This window comes from Equus quagga, chromosome 7 (genome assembly GCF_021613505.1).
Source record: "Equus quagga isolate Etosha38 chromosome 7, UCLA_HA_Equagga_1.0, whole genome shotgun sequence".
Taxonomy (NCBI): domain Eukaryota; kingdom Metazoa; phylum Chordata; class Mammalia; order Perissodactyla; family Equidae; genus Equus; species Equus quagga.
The window spans coordinates 11,349,605-11,365,842 of record NC_060273.1 but is presented as its reverse complement, the minus strand read 5'-3'; positions in this window follow the sequence as shown (position 1 = coordinate 11,365,842).

The following is a 16,238-nucleotide window of genomic DNA, read 5'->3' as shown; positions in this document are numbered from 1 at the left end:
TCCTGTAGTATCTGTTTTTGCATCCTATTGTCATCCATCCTGCTTCCCCCTTCTGCTCAGGAGAGCAATTTTTCACAATCGGTCACTGCTAATATGCCAGCAATTTCCCAGAGCTTTGCTACTGAGGAGGCTGTCTTGATTTACTATTCTAAGTGTGTTGCTTAGGCAATATTGATTAATGATCAATTTCTACATTACAAAGCAATCATAGGGCCTGACGAAACTGTTCAGGAAGCAGAGGCAGCCCCTTGAGCAGGTATGAGATGCTCAGCCTCAAGCCAGATGCCTGTGGCTGCCACTCTACCGATTTTTAGTTGATGCTACACCAACTCTGTGTTTGAGTTTCGAGACTTCTTAAAGGGATATTGGCTATCAGATTACAGTTTTATGCTTTGCTGTCTGAGTGCATTTTGGAGTAGAGTGTTGCGAAGGGTGGTAGAATAGTTTTTGGCTCTCAGTTCTATTTTTACCAGTTGCAGGTAATGCCCAGCACACAGTGGGTCTTAAACGTTTGTTAAATAAGTGAATGAATGAATGGAACGTTGGGTAGTATGTATAGCTTTCTAGACCCCGGCTGCTCACAACTTCTTTCTGTAGGTTTCCTGGACATTCACACGTAGTGTAAGGATTCCAGGAATCTCCCTGATTCTACAATGTTTGAGTGGTGTCCATTCACTTTGAGAAATTTCTGGAAGGCAGCAATACAGCTCCCTTGTTGGTCTTTTTTGAGCTCCAACGGCCTAGGTTTGAACCCCGCTTCTTCTTTCCTAGCTCCATAACTTTAGGCAAGTTTTTATTCCATTGACCCTCAGTTTCTTTATCTGTAAAATAAGAATTGTATTGTCAATACTTACTTCATGAGTGGAGCACGATTAAATGAATTGATGCATGTTGAGTACTTCGCACATTGCCTGGCACCTAATACATCCTCAATGATTATTAGCTTTGATTCTGTTTAACTCAAGACTTAATGAAGACAGCATTGAGATTAGCTGAGAACGACTGAATCCACTCAGTGGATTGAGAACTCAATAGATTTTGCTATAGAATTAGTTCAAGTCAAATATTGACAATAATCATGAAAGGAAGTACAGAGGGATTACTGGGACAATTAGTCTGATGTGGCTAAGAGAATAGAGTTTGCTCTTATTGGCTTGGAGCTTGCGTTCCTTGCATCCAGCACATTCTGCTGATGCCATTTGCATTCCTCGCTCCCTGTTCTTGGACCTTTGGGTGTGTACTGGGACATTGCCTTGGGTTGGTTTGTTTCCAGACCTTCATTCCCCATCTCTGTTTTGGCAATTTGTCAAAGTTCAGATTTCTAACAACAAGGACTTTACCAGTGGTGTTCCCAGAGCCTTGGCTTCCCTCCAACTCATTCTGCAAAATGCCTGCTATATTTGCCGGAGAAAGTTTTCAGTTTTTCCTTTTGTTTATCTCTGTAGCTCTTCGTCTCATACTAATCTTGGGACTTGCACTTTTGCAAACATTTCCTGGTACATAGTTATAAAGAGAAAGATGCACAGATTTTAAGTGTAAAGTTTGATGAGTTTGGCAAATTTTTACTGCTATATCATCCAAAACTCTATCAAGATATTGAGTATTTTCATCACCCTAGAAAGATCGCTTATACCCATTTCCAATCTCTCCTCTTCCCCTTCAAAGGCGACTGTTCTGCTTTCTGTCTTTACAGATTAGTTTTGTATGTTCTTGAATTTCTTTAGCTCAGTCTTATGCCTGTCAGATTTATTCTTGTTGTTGTGTGAATTAGAAGTTTTGTCCTTTTTATTGCTCAGTAGTGTTCCATTGTATGAATATTTTGTGGTTCATTTACTCATTCTTGTGTTGATGAACGTTTGGGTTGTTTCCAGTTTTTACCTATTATAAATAAAGCTGCAATTAACATTCTTTTGCAAGAATTTTTGTGGACATGTGTTTTCATTTACTTTTGTGGCAATAGGAGTGGAATTGCCAAATCGTAAAGAAGCGAGTGTCTATAAGAATTGCCAAGCTCTTTTCCAGAATGGCTGTCCCATTTTGCATTTCCATGACTTTCAGTTGCTTGACATCCTCGTCAGCCCTTAGTGTGGTCAGTTTCTTTTATTTTAGCCATTCTAGTGGATGATGACTAATGAGGTTGACCATCTTTTTGCCTTGCATTTATAGCTAGTTAACATTTCTCCTATTGATGGGAAGAATAATTTCCCAATTGGGGTCTAAACTGAACAACATTTTCTCCGTGACTCCAGAGAATGGATATCTCCTCATTCCCTGTATAATTCCTCTAAACACTGTGTGATGGTTAATTTTATGCATCAACTTGACCAGGCCATGAGCTGCTCAGACATTTGGGCAAACACTGTTCTGTGAGTGTGTTTTGGATGAGATTAACATTTGGAGCTGTAGACTGAGTAAAGCAGATTGCTCTCCCTAATGTGGGTGGGCCTCGTCCAATCAGTTAAATGCCTGAATAGAACAAAAAGGCAGACCCTCCTGCCAGTAAGGGAGAACTCCTCCTGCCTGACTGCCTTTGAGCTGGGACGTCAGTTGTTTCCTGCTTTCAGACTTGAACTGAAACATCAGCTCTTCCTGTGTCTCGAGCCTGCCAGCTTTTGGATCAGAACTCCTACCTTCAGCTCTCCTGGGTCTCCAGCTTGCTAACGGTAGATCTTGGGACTTGTCAGCCTCCACCATTGCATGAGCCAATTCCTTATAATAATTCTCTCTTTCTATACATCTGTATATCCAATTGATTCTCTTCCTCTGGAGAACTGTGACTATTACACACTCCTTCCCCTTACACCATCTTCTCCCAAAGTGCCCCGTTCCAGCTCTATTTCTGCAGAAGCACTTGTAACTAGCCCTGAGCTGTCTTCGTTAAACAGGCCATAAACACGTGTTTAGTGCTTTCACTTAACATCTTTGGGATTGCAATTAAAATCCCTGCAGCAAACGTTATCCAAAGTTACCTTAAAGTATTCCGCACAGCCACCTTCAGAAACGGCGACCTCCCATCAGCATCGCAGGAGAGACAACCGCTGGGTGGTGGACCCCTGACTTTACGCTGTTTTCTTTAACCATGTTTTCCAACTGAAAAATATGATCTAGCAACATGAAAATGAAACGGTTCTTTCACTCCTAATCACAGAGTGACTAATAGAAGAACTAGAAGGATGATAAAGCTCCACGGAAGGAGAATGCTTAAGGATGCTGAGGGATGCAGCGGCACTGAAATGAAGATCTGTCTCCTCACTACAAGATGAAGGCTCACGCCTTTTGTTCATGATGTGAACTCAAGCATAACATTCCAGAAAGCAGAGCTCACATCAATCAAAAGCCTGCGTGCGATTCTGCAGAAACTCGCGGGGCACGTTTCTTTCCTTCTCCCTCTCTTTTTAAATACTTTTTATTTACTTGTTTGCTTATTCCCAAGTGTTCATTTCTTTATTATGTATAATATTTATATATTGTTTATTTATTATTTATTTACCTACCAAACATGTTTGTTTATTTAAGTGTATGAACAGACTGAGTTACTTCCCCAGATGCTCCTTCTTTTAATTTTTCTAATCAACCATGCTCTCATACTCAGATTAACAAGTCCAATCTCTTCCCTCTTGAGACCTCCAACCCTCCCCAGATTTTACATGACCCCCAGGGGGAGGCTACTTGGTTTAAAGGGGTTACTTTCCTTTCCAAACACAGGCAAAGAGAGAATTAGCGCTTTGGAAACTAGCCCATCCAACTTGCTGCATCTACTGTTTACTGCTGAGGGTCCTACTTGTCCTGCATCATGGTCTCCCATCCCTCTCTAGTCTGCCCTCAGCTTAGCGATTATTTCCAGGGCTGAACTAAAACAAGTCTTTCACTGCCCACCTCTAGGACCTGGCATCCATGCCCAGTCACTGGTTCAGAAGCCCCCATGGTGAGGGTACTCTTTGCAGCCTTGGTGTCTGTTTCTGCAAACTCACAATCTCAGTGCTTTCTGGAGATTCTAGCAGGATTGGTTATCACCATCAGAGGAGGAAGGTGTTACTATTTACCCTTCTTTTCCCAGAACACTTGTGGTCCCCTTGACAAATTTGCCCACGCCCTCCTCAGCTTCCAGTCAAAGTTATTGAATCAGTAACACTTGCCGGGCCACAAGGGTCCCATTACCCCTCCCTCCAGAGTAGCAGATGTCTGTGAACCTGGAACCTGCCCACTTAGGAGTTCAAAGATATATGGAGTGGCTACTACCTGCCAGGTGCTGTTCTAGGCACTCGGCATACAGCAGCAGCAAAAATCCTTGCTCTCAAGCATCTTGCTTTCCAAGTGGGGTGGTGGATAATAAACAGAACAAATAATTAAAATATATTATTTGTCAACTAATAAACATTAAGGAGAAAATTTAAAGGAAGGAAGAGGGTCATGAAGCATGCATACGTACTTGCGTGTGTGTGTCCTGGGGGAAGTTGACATTTTAGATAGGATGCCTTGTGAACAAGTTGAGTTCTGAGGAAAGCCCAGGAGAAGGTGAGGGAGAAGAGCATTCCCAGGCAGAGGGAACAGCCAGTGCAAAATCTGAGTCCACAGCGGCAAGGGGAGAGAACAAAGGGAGCGTGGGAGGAGATGGGGACAGAGGATTCTTGATGGCTACTTCCTTATGGGCCGTTATTTATGTAGCTCACAACCCATTCCTGGACTTTTACGTTGTTTCTAGTTTTCCGTCATGACCAACTGCGAGCACTTGCTGTGGTTGTCACTTACTGAGTGTCACTCTCAAGGAGGGAAAGCAGAGGACAGGGAATGAATGGGTGCTCAGGGTCAGCCCATTTCTGCAGGTGGGGTGAATTTTGACTCCTCATCCTCAACTCACATTCATTTTGGGTTTGTGAAGGCACGATGCTGCTGACCTCCAGGGTGGGGAGTGGCAGCCTTTCTGGTCCTGAGAAAAATTAATGGGATGATGCAATGCCTCATAAATTTACCAGACAGAGAAAGGAGGCAGGAAGGGAGAGGTGGAAGGGACAGGAACAAAGAGAGACGTACAAGAGAAGACCTGGAGGGGAGAGCTGGAAATCTTTATAAAATTAACAATAGTTTTGTTGTTCTGATTAAAAGTCAAGTGTGCACATTAAAAAAATTGGGGAAGTTTACAAAAGAGTGAATATTGAAGTTACAGCCACGTAACCCCACATCTAGCGATAATAATGAGGCATTTTATTACTTTCCATCCAGATATTCACCCGATCATCTGTGTATGCAGTTTTGGATTTTGCTTCTTGTCATTTAAAATTTTGTCAAGAACGTTGACTTACAACAACAGGAATATTAAAAGCCGTGATTTTTAATTATTGTGTAATATTCCGGCCGTATTCTATTTCGTGAAAAAGTTAATGAACCGGTATTGTAATTACTGCTATCATTTCCTTATTGCTGGATGTTTTGGTTCTTTTTGATATCATACTGTTATAAATAATGCAGCCATGAGATCCTTCATCAGACGTCTTTGACTGTATCTCTGAATATTTTATTAGAACGAATTCCTAGGAGTGAGATGACTGGCACAAACAGATGAATTTTTCTTTTTTAAATGCTGAAGCCTTGGGGGGAGGGGTTGATAACTTTGTGTGACGATATTTGATTTGTTTAACCAGTTGTGAACAGGTGACTACTGTTCAGATCATGATTCTATCATTTTGGCATTCCTAGCCACTGGGTGGCAGTACCTCAGGTTGTAATAAAAATACTTCGGAGGGAGCACCGGGTGCCTTGCATTACATGTTGGACTTAGTTTTTTCAGGAGAATTCAACAACTGTTAGGATGTATTACAGTAATTCCCCCCTTGTCTGCACTTTTGCTTTTTGTCCTTTCAGTTACCCATGGTCAACTGCGGTTGAAAATATTAAATGGAAAAATCCAGAAATAAACAACTCATAAGTTTCAATTGCGTGCCATTCTGAGTAGCATGATGAAATCTTGTGCCGTTTGTCCTGCCCTGGATGTGCCCTGGAATCATCCCTTTGTCCAGCGTATCCATGCTGTGTTTGGTATTCATCCATCAGTCACTTAGTAGCCATCTCAGTTATCAGATCAACTGTCGTGGTATCACAGGGCTTATGTTTAAGTGACCCTTATTTTACTTAATAATGGCCTCAAAGCCAACTTTATTGATAGTTATTGTTGTCAATCTCTAACTGTGCCTAATTTATAAATTAAACTTTATCTGAAAAAACATAGTATATATATAAGATTTGGTACTATCCGTGGTTCCAGACATCCACTGGGGGTCTTGGAACGTATAAGGGGGGACTACTGTACATCTGTTAGACATTTAGAAATTTGATTGGAGACTGAGTTTTGATAATATTAAGGCATTATTGTTGACTTTTTAGATGTGAAGTTAAAAGATGTCTCCTTATCTTTTAGAAGTATATTTGCAAACATTCAAGAGGAAGCAATATGATGTCTGCGATTTTCTTCCAAGTAATTTGGAGGGTAGTTGAGGGGGCAGCACTGGCCATAAGTTGATGGTAGTTGGGGCCGGGGGATGAGTCCATAGGGGCTAGTTTATATCAGGGGTCAGCAAACTACGACCCAGGGGCCAAATCCACCTGTTTTTGTAAATAAAGTTTTATTGGGACACAGCCGCATCCATTTGTTACATAGTTTCTCTGGGTGATTTTGCACTATGATGTAGAGTCGACTTGTTGCAACAGAAGCCATCTGGCCCACAAAGCCTAAAATATGTACTATCTGGTCCTTTACAGAAAGAGTTTGCCAACCATTGGTTTATCCTAGTCTGCCTACTTCTGTTTATGTTTAAAATCCTTCATAATAAAATGTTAAAAATACAATTCGCGTAAAAGATCTATATGGTTCCTGCAACTACTTGCATAGAACAGTGTTTATCTACTACCCTGTCGCAAACACGTTAAATCACAGTTGAAGTGCATGGCACACATAGTAAGTTGCTGAAATATCTGTGAGATTATTCTTCCATAAAAATGTTTTGTTCTGCATAGGTAATGCATGCATGGTCCAAGATTCATAGGGCACGCTCTGGAAAGTCAGCCTCCTTCCCTCCCCAGTCTCTCCTCCACCCAGTTTCCCTCTCTGGCATTTCTTTTTTATTCTTCCAGGGATAATCTCTGCGTGCATAAACATAATATCAATATATAGTATCATTTCTCCCCCATATAAGAGATAGTATACTATATCTACTTGCTTTCTGTCAGTTAATAATATATCTTGGAAATCTTTCCAAGTTAGTTGTATAATAATTCCTAAGTTATATATATGTTTATTATATATATCCCTAAATTATATATATTTAGGAACATATATATTCCTAAAGTATATATATTATGATTGATTTATATACCTTTTATTCTCGGTTTAGTTGGAAAATCATGGGGACATACAGGCACCAGCCATGACATTGAACCCTGGAGAGAGTGCGTGTTGGTCCATAGGACAGGATGGGGTAGGACATCTTTTACTACACTGCTCCATCCCTGTCTGGAAGAGCGGATGCAGAAAGAATTCAACAAGTTGGAGTTTGTTGAATATTTGAAGGTCTGTTATCCTCTTTATCCTCCTTAAAATACCAAAGAAAGACAGAAATATCAATTAGCAAGTCCTGTTTGCTCTATTTTCAAAATGTCTTCAGAATCTGAGCACTTCTCACCCCTCCCCATCCTGGTCTGCGATCCATCGTCTCTTGCCTGGTGGCCATGACCATCTCTTCTACTGGCTTCCCTTGTTCCCTACAATCTGTTCTCATCATGGTAGCCTGTGTCATCCTTTTGTGTAAAAGTCAGATTGTGTCCCTCCTCTGCTCAGGACCCACCAATGGCTCCTTTTATTTAGAATAAAACCCAAAAGCCTCATGAAGACTCACAAAGTCGTGCCACAGCCCCCCTCCAGAATTCTCTTCCTCCCTCCCTTCTGCAGCCACCTCGGCCTCCAGCCTCCTCTCCCTGAAAAGCTCTTGGCCCACCATCCACATGCCCCATCCCTCGCCTCCTTCAGGTCTTTGCCCACATGTCATCTTCTCAGATGCACTGTCCCCAACCCACTATTTTAAAATCACCACTCCCTGGCACTTTCCATCTTCCTTCCAATCTTTGTTATTTTTATCAATACTTTTCATCCCTTCTATATTAGTTTCCTGTGGCTGTTATAACAAATGACCACAAGCTTAGAACAAGAGAAATTTATTCTCTCACATTTCTGGAGTTCAGAAGTCTGAAATTAAGGTGTTGGCAGGATGGGTTCCTTCTGGACTCTCTGAGGGGAAGTCTATTTCATGTGTTTCTCCTAGATTCTGGCAGTTGCCTGAAATCCTTGGTGTTCCTTGGCTGGGAGACACATCACTCCAATCTTTGCCTCCAGCTTCACAGTGTCTTCTCCCCTCTGTGTTCTCCTCTCCTCTTCTATTCTAACAAAACTTGTTGGATTTAGGGCCCACCCTAATCTCATCTTGAGATCCTTGGTTACATCTGTGAAGATCGTTTTTCCAAACAAGATCACCTTCACAGGTTCTGGGTGGACGTGTTTTTTGGGGGAACCACCACTCACCCCATTCCACCTTCTATTCTTTGTATATTTACTGATTTGTTCTGTATTCGTCTTTCTCCCTCCAGTAGATATAAGCACAGAGAAGGCAGAGTTTCTGGTCTCTTTTTCCTCTCACTGCTCTGTTTCCAGGGACTCGACGGTGCTCAGCACATGGTGGGAGTGCAATAAGTATTTGCTGAAAGTGAATGAATGAATGAAGTATTTTGCCACCAGTCTTAGCACTGAGAATTGTAAGATATCATGTTTTCTCTTTCTCAAAGATGCCTTGGTTAATACGTCACTTACCAATAAAGTAACTCGAAACACGAAAACTTGGTGTGAAGTATGCCCCATGTAGATGAGTGACACAAGTCCAAAGTAATTCACAGAGTTCATTTATAACTAGAACCTTTGGAATGGGAAAAATCATTTAAAAGAAATGCGAGTCATAAAATCGTAAAAAGAAATGCAAATATCACAATTACTGATCATTCCTTCACAGAAGGTCTGCATTGCTGAAAAAATTCCTGATTTCCTTTAGGCTCCTGTTAGTGACTATGTGAACTCTAAGCATAGTTTTGAACTTTAAAAAAATGACTTACATGTACTTTGGCCTTATAAAATGGTGTATGTTCAGAAACTGGGTGGTGGTTCAAAATTGGCACGTTTGAGTGGAGGACTTTGCTCTGAGGACAGAGATAGGCTGGGGCCCTGGGATGTTGGGGACAAAGCTTCTCCCACATAGGACCATCTGTCTTTTTTCCTGGTCCAGGATGAAAGATGCTGCTGGAAATGCTGCTCTGTATCTGGAAAAAATAGAGAGCGATAACAGTATTTAGGCCCTTGACTCAGGGTTTATGGTCAAAACAGGATCCTGAAACCCTCATAAATGCCACCCCCTTTGACACCCAGACTTTTTCCCAGAGTGGCTCCTGTGGGAAAATTATCCCACTTTCCGAAAGCGTGTACAAACACGATGCCCAAGTCCTAGCTACAGACTCGTCCTGTGGCTCTGCTCCAGAAAAATGTTCCAGTTTTCTTTCCCTCTAACTGCCTGAGAGGGTCACAGCCCAGGAAGGAGCCTCGGTAGGATCTTCTGTTCTTCACAATTTATTATTTTCAGAGATGTTCCCAGCTTTTAAATCCCAAACAAGAGAATAAGGGGCACCGAACATTCTTCTGTGGTGATCTTTTTTCTCCGATATCTTTTTTCCCCCTGATTATCAAAGTAATATAGTCTTGTTCAAAAATCGGGAAATTGAAAAGAAGACAGTGTAAAAAAAAGCGTCCAAATCACCAATAAGGCTACTACCAGAAATAGCCACTCTTATTAATTGGGTTCATTTCATTTCAGTATTATCTAAACGAGTATCTACATGTATGAATGTCTGTATCAATAGTCATGTTTATGATTACAAACATATATTACAAAATTATTATACTTTGCATATCTTTTTTAACATTTTATTATAGAAATATTTTAAATATACTGAAAAATGGAAAGAAGTGTATAGTGAACACACATGTACCAATTATGAAGATACTGCCGTTAACATTTACTTAACTTGCTTTATCCCATATCCTTCCCTTCCTTTTTCTCTCCTTTCCTTGTTCCATCTATTCCTTCATCCTTTCATCCCTCTACCCATCTGTCTCTCCATCCACCCATCCACCCACCCCTCCCTCTGTTCATCCATCCATGCCTCTATCAGTCTATCCACCTTCTTTTTGCGGTGCTTTTTGAAGTAAGTTACAGACACCAGTACAATTTATCCCTAAACACATTTATACATACAATTTTGATCATGCTTCTTCACTTAACATAATACGAAGTTTCTAATGTTTCAAATATTCTTCAAAAGCCCTTTAAAAATTAGTTGCGTAATATTCCATTGCATAGATGTACCATAATTTGCTATTTCAAATCTTTATTATGAGGCATTTTAATTGGTTCTAATTTTCCACTTTAGTAAATAATGCTGCAGTGAATATCTTTGGAGTGAATCTTTGGTTATTTCTTTATAGTAGAAGAACAAGAGGACTATTATTGGGTTGCAATACGGACATTTAAGAAAGTTCTTGAAGCATAATTTCTAGTTTTCTTTTGATGTAGGAGCTTATTGCATGGTGTCTTATGACATTCTTGCCGGGGTCCAGGTGGATGGGCTATATCTAGGCCATGGTGGTGGTGAGAGGAAGGGGCGGTGGTGGGGGCATGACCTCAGACTCCAAAAGTCTCTGGCCAGGCTGTGGGTATGGTAAAGGAAAATGTCACAATTGGAGGTTTCTCTGTGTACTTCCTCCTTCACTAAATAGGGTCAGGGTTAGTGTTATGAGAATCTGCCTATGTGGGGTGACAGGAAGCATGAAGAAACAGGGCCTGCTATTCAATAGGTCCTGAGTATCTAGTCCTTTTGCAGTTGAGAGCCCATCTCCCACTAGAATGTAAGTTTATCTGGGAGTGGCCAACTCAGCTCCCAGAAACTTTCATTGAACACTGAAATTCACTCGGCATAGTGCTAAGGGCTGTGCAGTTACAGAGTAAAAATGACAGTAGTTCTTAAGGAACATACAATCAAGAGGGGGGAGTCTTAGCATTTCACATGTAAGACTATATTAATTGGAGTAATAGAGGCAGAAATCAAGGGAATATAAGAAAATTTATAAAACTTTTCTTTGCGTTGGGTCACAATGTAAAATATAGTGCCTCCTGTGGATTGGGGTTAACAAAATTTGAAAAACACGGAGGAAGGCGTAAGGTGTTATGAGACCCCAGAAGAAAGGTGTCTTTTGAGGTTGGCAGGGTTCAGGGAAATGTCACAAAGAAGGCGATGTTTTAATTAAATTTTGAAAGATGAACATTTTTCCAAGTGAACAAGGACAGGAAGGGAGGACCCCAACAGATGGAAGAGCATGTACAATGTCAAGTAGACAAGGGAGAAAAATCAGGAAACATCAAGTTTGCACTAGATGAGTGAGTATGCGTGTGTGTGTGTGATTGTACATGCAGCCATGGTGGATCAACTTGGAAAGAGAAACAGAGGCCAGTGGAAGGAGAGCCGTGCCCACAGGTTTAGATTTTATGGAATAGACCCCCGGTTGAATACTCAAATGCCTACACAGGCCAGGGAGATAATGTCCATGAATGAGTCTACCTGGGCATAGGAGAAAACTCGGGCCAAGTGTGATGATAAGCAGCAAGGACACTAGCTTCGGTGTGGGGGACATAAAGTGAGCAGCCATAACCCAGCTCAGTCAGTGGTAGTGTCATGGAAACCTACGTTCAGTGGTGCCAGATCTTAGGATTGTTCAACAGAAGCTGAACATCTAGATTTTTATGATACAACTGGTAATGCAGCTATTTAGAAAAAAATATTGTGTGGGTCAACATTGTGTGGACCAAACAAAAAACGTCTATAGGCTGTGTTATCCTGGCCCCTGGACCCATAAGACATTAACCACAACCCTGCTCAGAACAAGCCTAAGGTGTTGTCTTTAGCTTGTAGGAAACCACAGAGAGAGGAAGAATAAGGTGGCTGAACAAAACTAGTCAAAACCTGTTGAAGGCAACATGGCAGTCTGGCTTGACCTGGCGTAGACCCAGCAGCTTATTATAGGTTCATTGTAATACATCACCATATTATAGAACACACGCACTGATGTCATGACAGCTTACAACTGCCATGGCAATTAAACCAAATAAGGAAAGAAAAGAGGTGGCACCCTTGCTCCCCAGAAAAACCCGTCCATTTCCCTGAATAACTATGAATATTCCTCCACTTCTTTACCGAGACCCTTTATAATAGCTGCTTAGTCACCCTAGGAGCTGAGAAGTTGATTTGTGAGCATAGTTCCCACTTCTCCATTCATTGGCCATTGAATGAAGCTTGTGCTGTTGAAGGCTCAGCTTCGATTTTGTTTCAGATCTGCAACATTGAACAGAAAAGACCCCTCCAAGGAAGAAAAGGGCTGATTGTGGTTTCGAGGCCCACCAGCCCTGGGCTCTTCCTTGGGTCCTCTCTGATTGTGGGTTCAAGTACTAGCAGAGGGAAGCAAAATTGGTAACAGTTGGAGTCAACCTGGGTGCCACCAATTTGAGAGGTCTTGTGGGGTGTGATGGTAATCCACTGGAGAATCACCAACAGAGTGACGAGCAGTCAGGGTTTGGGGCAGATAGTTGGTTAGCTGGCTAGGTGGTCTTAGGATCTTAGGATCCTGGACTTGCTTATATGATCTCTTCCCCACCACTATGTCTTTTCTCAGGCTATGCCCACTGCCTGCTTACACTTGGAGAATAATTGAGGTGTCCTTTCCTTGGGAAAGCTCCATGCTAGGTTAGATGCCGTTTCTGGTCCTACAGTATCAGGCTTGGTTCTAATATTCTCTCATTATCTGCACATAATCTGTCTCTGCTATAGATAGTTGAGCTTTGTGAGGACAGAGCTGGTGTCGTGTTTATTACGGCCAATGCCCGGGCCTGGCTTACTTGGTATGTGTGTTGAGAAAGTTTGTATATTATGGGTCAACCAGACTGGTGAAGGCAAAGATTTTCTTTGATAGAGGTAGATTGCTTTCCTAACCCTGGTCGGGCAATCTGCAGAGGCAAGGTCTCCATCTGTAAGATGGGAATAATAATAATACTTACCAGATTGGTTGTTGTAAGGATTAAAAGAATTCATAATTCATTAGAATAGTGCTTAATGAACCATTTAAGTGCTTAACAAATGTTGATTCTTGGTGACTTTGATGACTATCATAAAAATGTCATCTATTTGGGATATATGAAGATGAGGCATGTAGAAGAAAGTTAGAATGGTTCAGGGCTTTCCCATAGTCTACAGCCCATGTTTTACTGATGGACAGACAGTGTTATCTGTGGGAAGAAAGGGCAGAACACAGAGAATACAGACTGAACAAGTTTCCTATCTTTGTCCTAGATTTGTTTGTGTTGAGGAGGTTCCAAGGGGCAGAGGGATGCTCAGTGAGGCATGTGGTAAACCTTTTCCTCCAGGGACATAAACAGCAGATATTGGCAATGTGTGTCTCAAACCTGTTTAGCCAGTTGCCTGTGTTCCTCTGGAGCAGAGGTTGGAAGTGCTTTCTATAAAGGACCAAATAGTGAATACTTAGCCTTTACAGGGCAGACAGCCTCCATTGCAACTACTCGATGCTGCTGTTGGAGCACGAAAGCAGTCATAGACAATATGTAAATGAACAGGCATGACTGTGTTCCAATAAAACTTTATTTACAAAAACAAACAGGGGGCCAGATTTGGCTTGGGGGCTGTAGTTTGGCAATCTGTTCTAGAGTGATCAAAGCCTGGTGATCTGATTAGGGCTGCATTTCTTATAGCTTCAAAACACTTTTAGGTCTCCTGTAGTGATTAAGGTGGAATTAGAGTTGGAATTCTCCCTTCCCTGTATGTTCTGTGTTGGATACACGTAATTGGGAATTTGCTAACTGATGCTATTTGGGCGGGTTCTGAGCATGTCTCCAGCACCAGGGTGCTGGAAGGAACCCAGTGGGAGGTTAAAAATCCAGGCTCTGGAGCTGGAAAGGCCTGGGTTCGAATCCCATCTTTACTTGCCAACTGTGTGGCCTCGAGTGAGTTATAGGACTTCTCTAAGCCTCAGTTTCCGCATCTGTAGAATGAGGGTAATAATACTACCTACCTTATGGGGGTGTTGAGAATATTAAAGGAGATAACACATATAAAATGATAAGAACAGCGCTTCTCAACCTTGACACCGTTGACATTTTGGGCTGGATAATTCTTTGTCTTGGGGGAGGGGGGCCATCCTGTGCATTGTAGAGTGTTTAGCAGCATCCCTGGTCTCTATCTATTAGAGGCAGTAACACTCTTTCCTCTGATTTTGCCAACCAAAAATGTCAACGCCCCTGGGGGCCACCCTTGCCTCCAGTTGAGGACAATTAGATCAGAACAATGCCTGGCTTTAATAAATGCTAAGTCTTCTTAGCAGTTGTCGAGAATTTCAAATACTGAGGCTGTTGGGGCAGATTATTATATGTCCATGTCCCTCAAGGGTTTGGATCTCTGAAAACAAGCACCAAAATTTGTATATTAATAATATTAAGGAAAGTGATACTAGCCAACACAAATAGTTCTTACTATGTGCCAGGCGTGGTTCCAAGCACTTCACCTGTATCAACTTACTTAATCCTTTAACAATTCAGCGAGGCAGATGCCCAGTCTTCCTAGCTCTCCTGATGACAGCCTCTGCTGCTTATATTGGTTGATATGGTGATGAGAGAGGCTTGAACCGGGGGTAGATTTTGGGCCAGGGCGCAAAGGGGTAAAGGTTTTGCATTTCACCATGTTTTGCAGACGCTTGCTCTCGTGACCTGGAAGTGCACGATGCCATAACGTGGCAGGCCCGGTAAATCCAGGAAAATTCCCTGAGATTCTGCCCAGCAGATTTGTCTCCATGTTCACTGTGCTCTCTCCATTATCCAGGGGAGGCCACAGTTACAGGTGAGGGGGGTCCAGGCACCGGTAAGCTTGACCAATAAGGCTTAATTTGGAAAGAGAAAATCTCTTTGCTTCTTGGTCAAATCACTGACTACTCTCCCCAAGCACAGTTTTGCTGAGTGCATGAAAAGGAGGATTTTCTAAGATAGCCAGCCTTTCCTGCAGCTGAAAACAAGAAAGATGAGCCACTGAGACTCCAAGGCAGGAAGCTGCAGTGGGAGTTTCTGAGATGTGGCTCAATTTTGGAGAGAAAATATGGACTGAAGTGCTTGCTTCTCCTCTCCTCCTTCTGGATGGCAGAAAGATGTGCACAGGCGGTGGCTTTGGAAGCCCCCAGGATGCTCCCAGCTTGGAAAGCAGTGTCCTTTTGATTCCTCACCATAAGATGGCACTCTGACGCCTGCAGTGGAAACTGGGTCGGCTGAAGAGAGGGCTCCTTGGGCGACCGCAGGAGCAGAAAGCCACCCCTCTCCTCCCTATTTGCTTAACATTTCTATGCTAACAAGTCGCGGGAGTTTCATTCCAAATGCATAAATATTATTGAGTTTGTCAAGGATGTTGCCTGAATCTGAGACAGAGGACTGACGTTCAGGACCAAGAGGAGAGGGGAGAGAGAAGCACAGTTGGGGAGGAACAGGAAAGCTGGCCCACCCTGGCTTGCTTTAGCTATTCATTCTGTTTATTTATGCATTTGATATGAACATGCTGCAAGGCAGATTTCTTTGGGACTGTGGCTCATACAGACCCATTTTCTGACCTCACTTAGGTGGGAGGCTGTTCTGCTGTTTGTACTAAAGCCAGGATGAAGGATTCTGGAAGCAGAGAGCCCATTGCCCAGGCTGTGGATTGCTTTCTCTCATGTTTCGGGTCCCTCGATTGGGTCTCTTTCCTTCTGATTGATTATTATCTGATACCTTGTTTAATTGAAGGTCCAATTGCCCTTGAAGGTGAGACCTTAGGACTCATCAATTTAATGCATGAGGGCCACATGTCTCCAGCCAAGTCAACACCCCCTTAAGTCCAGCTGGAGATTCTTGGGTCTTCTCTGAGTTGTACAGAAGAGGAGGTCTCCTTTTTATCTGTCACAGCTTCAGAGAGCCATCTCCTCAGGTGCTGGGATGCCCAGAGGATTTCCAGTTCCGTCGAGTTGTCCTCCCACCCCCACCAGTGCTTTCTTAGGAGCCTGGAGGCCTGCTTTGTAG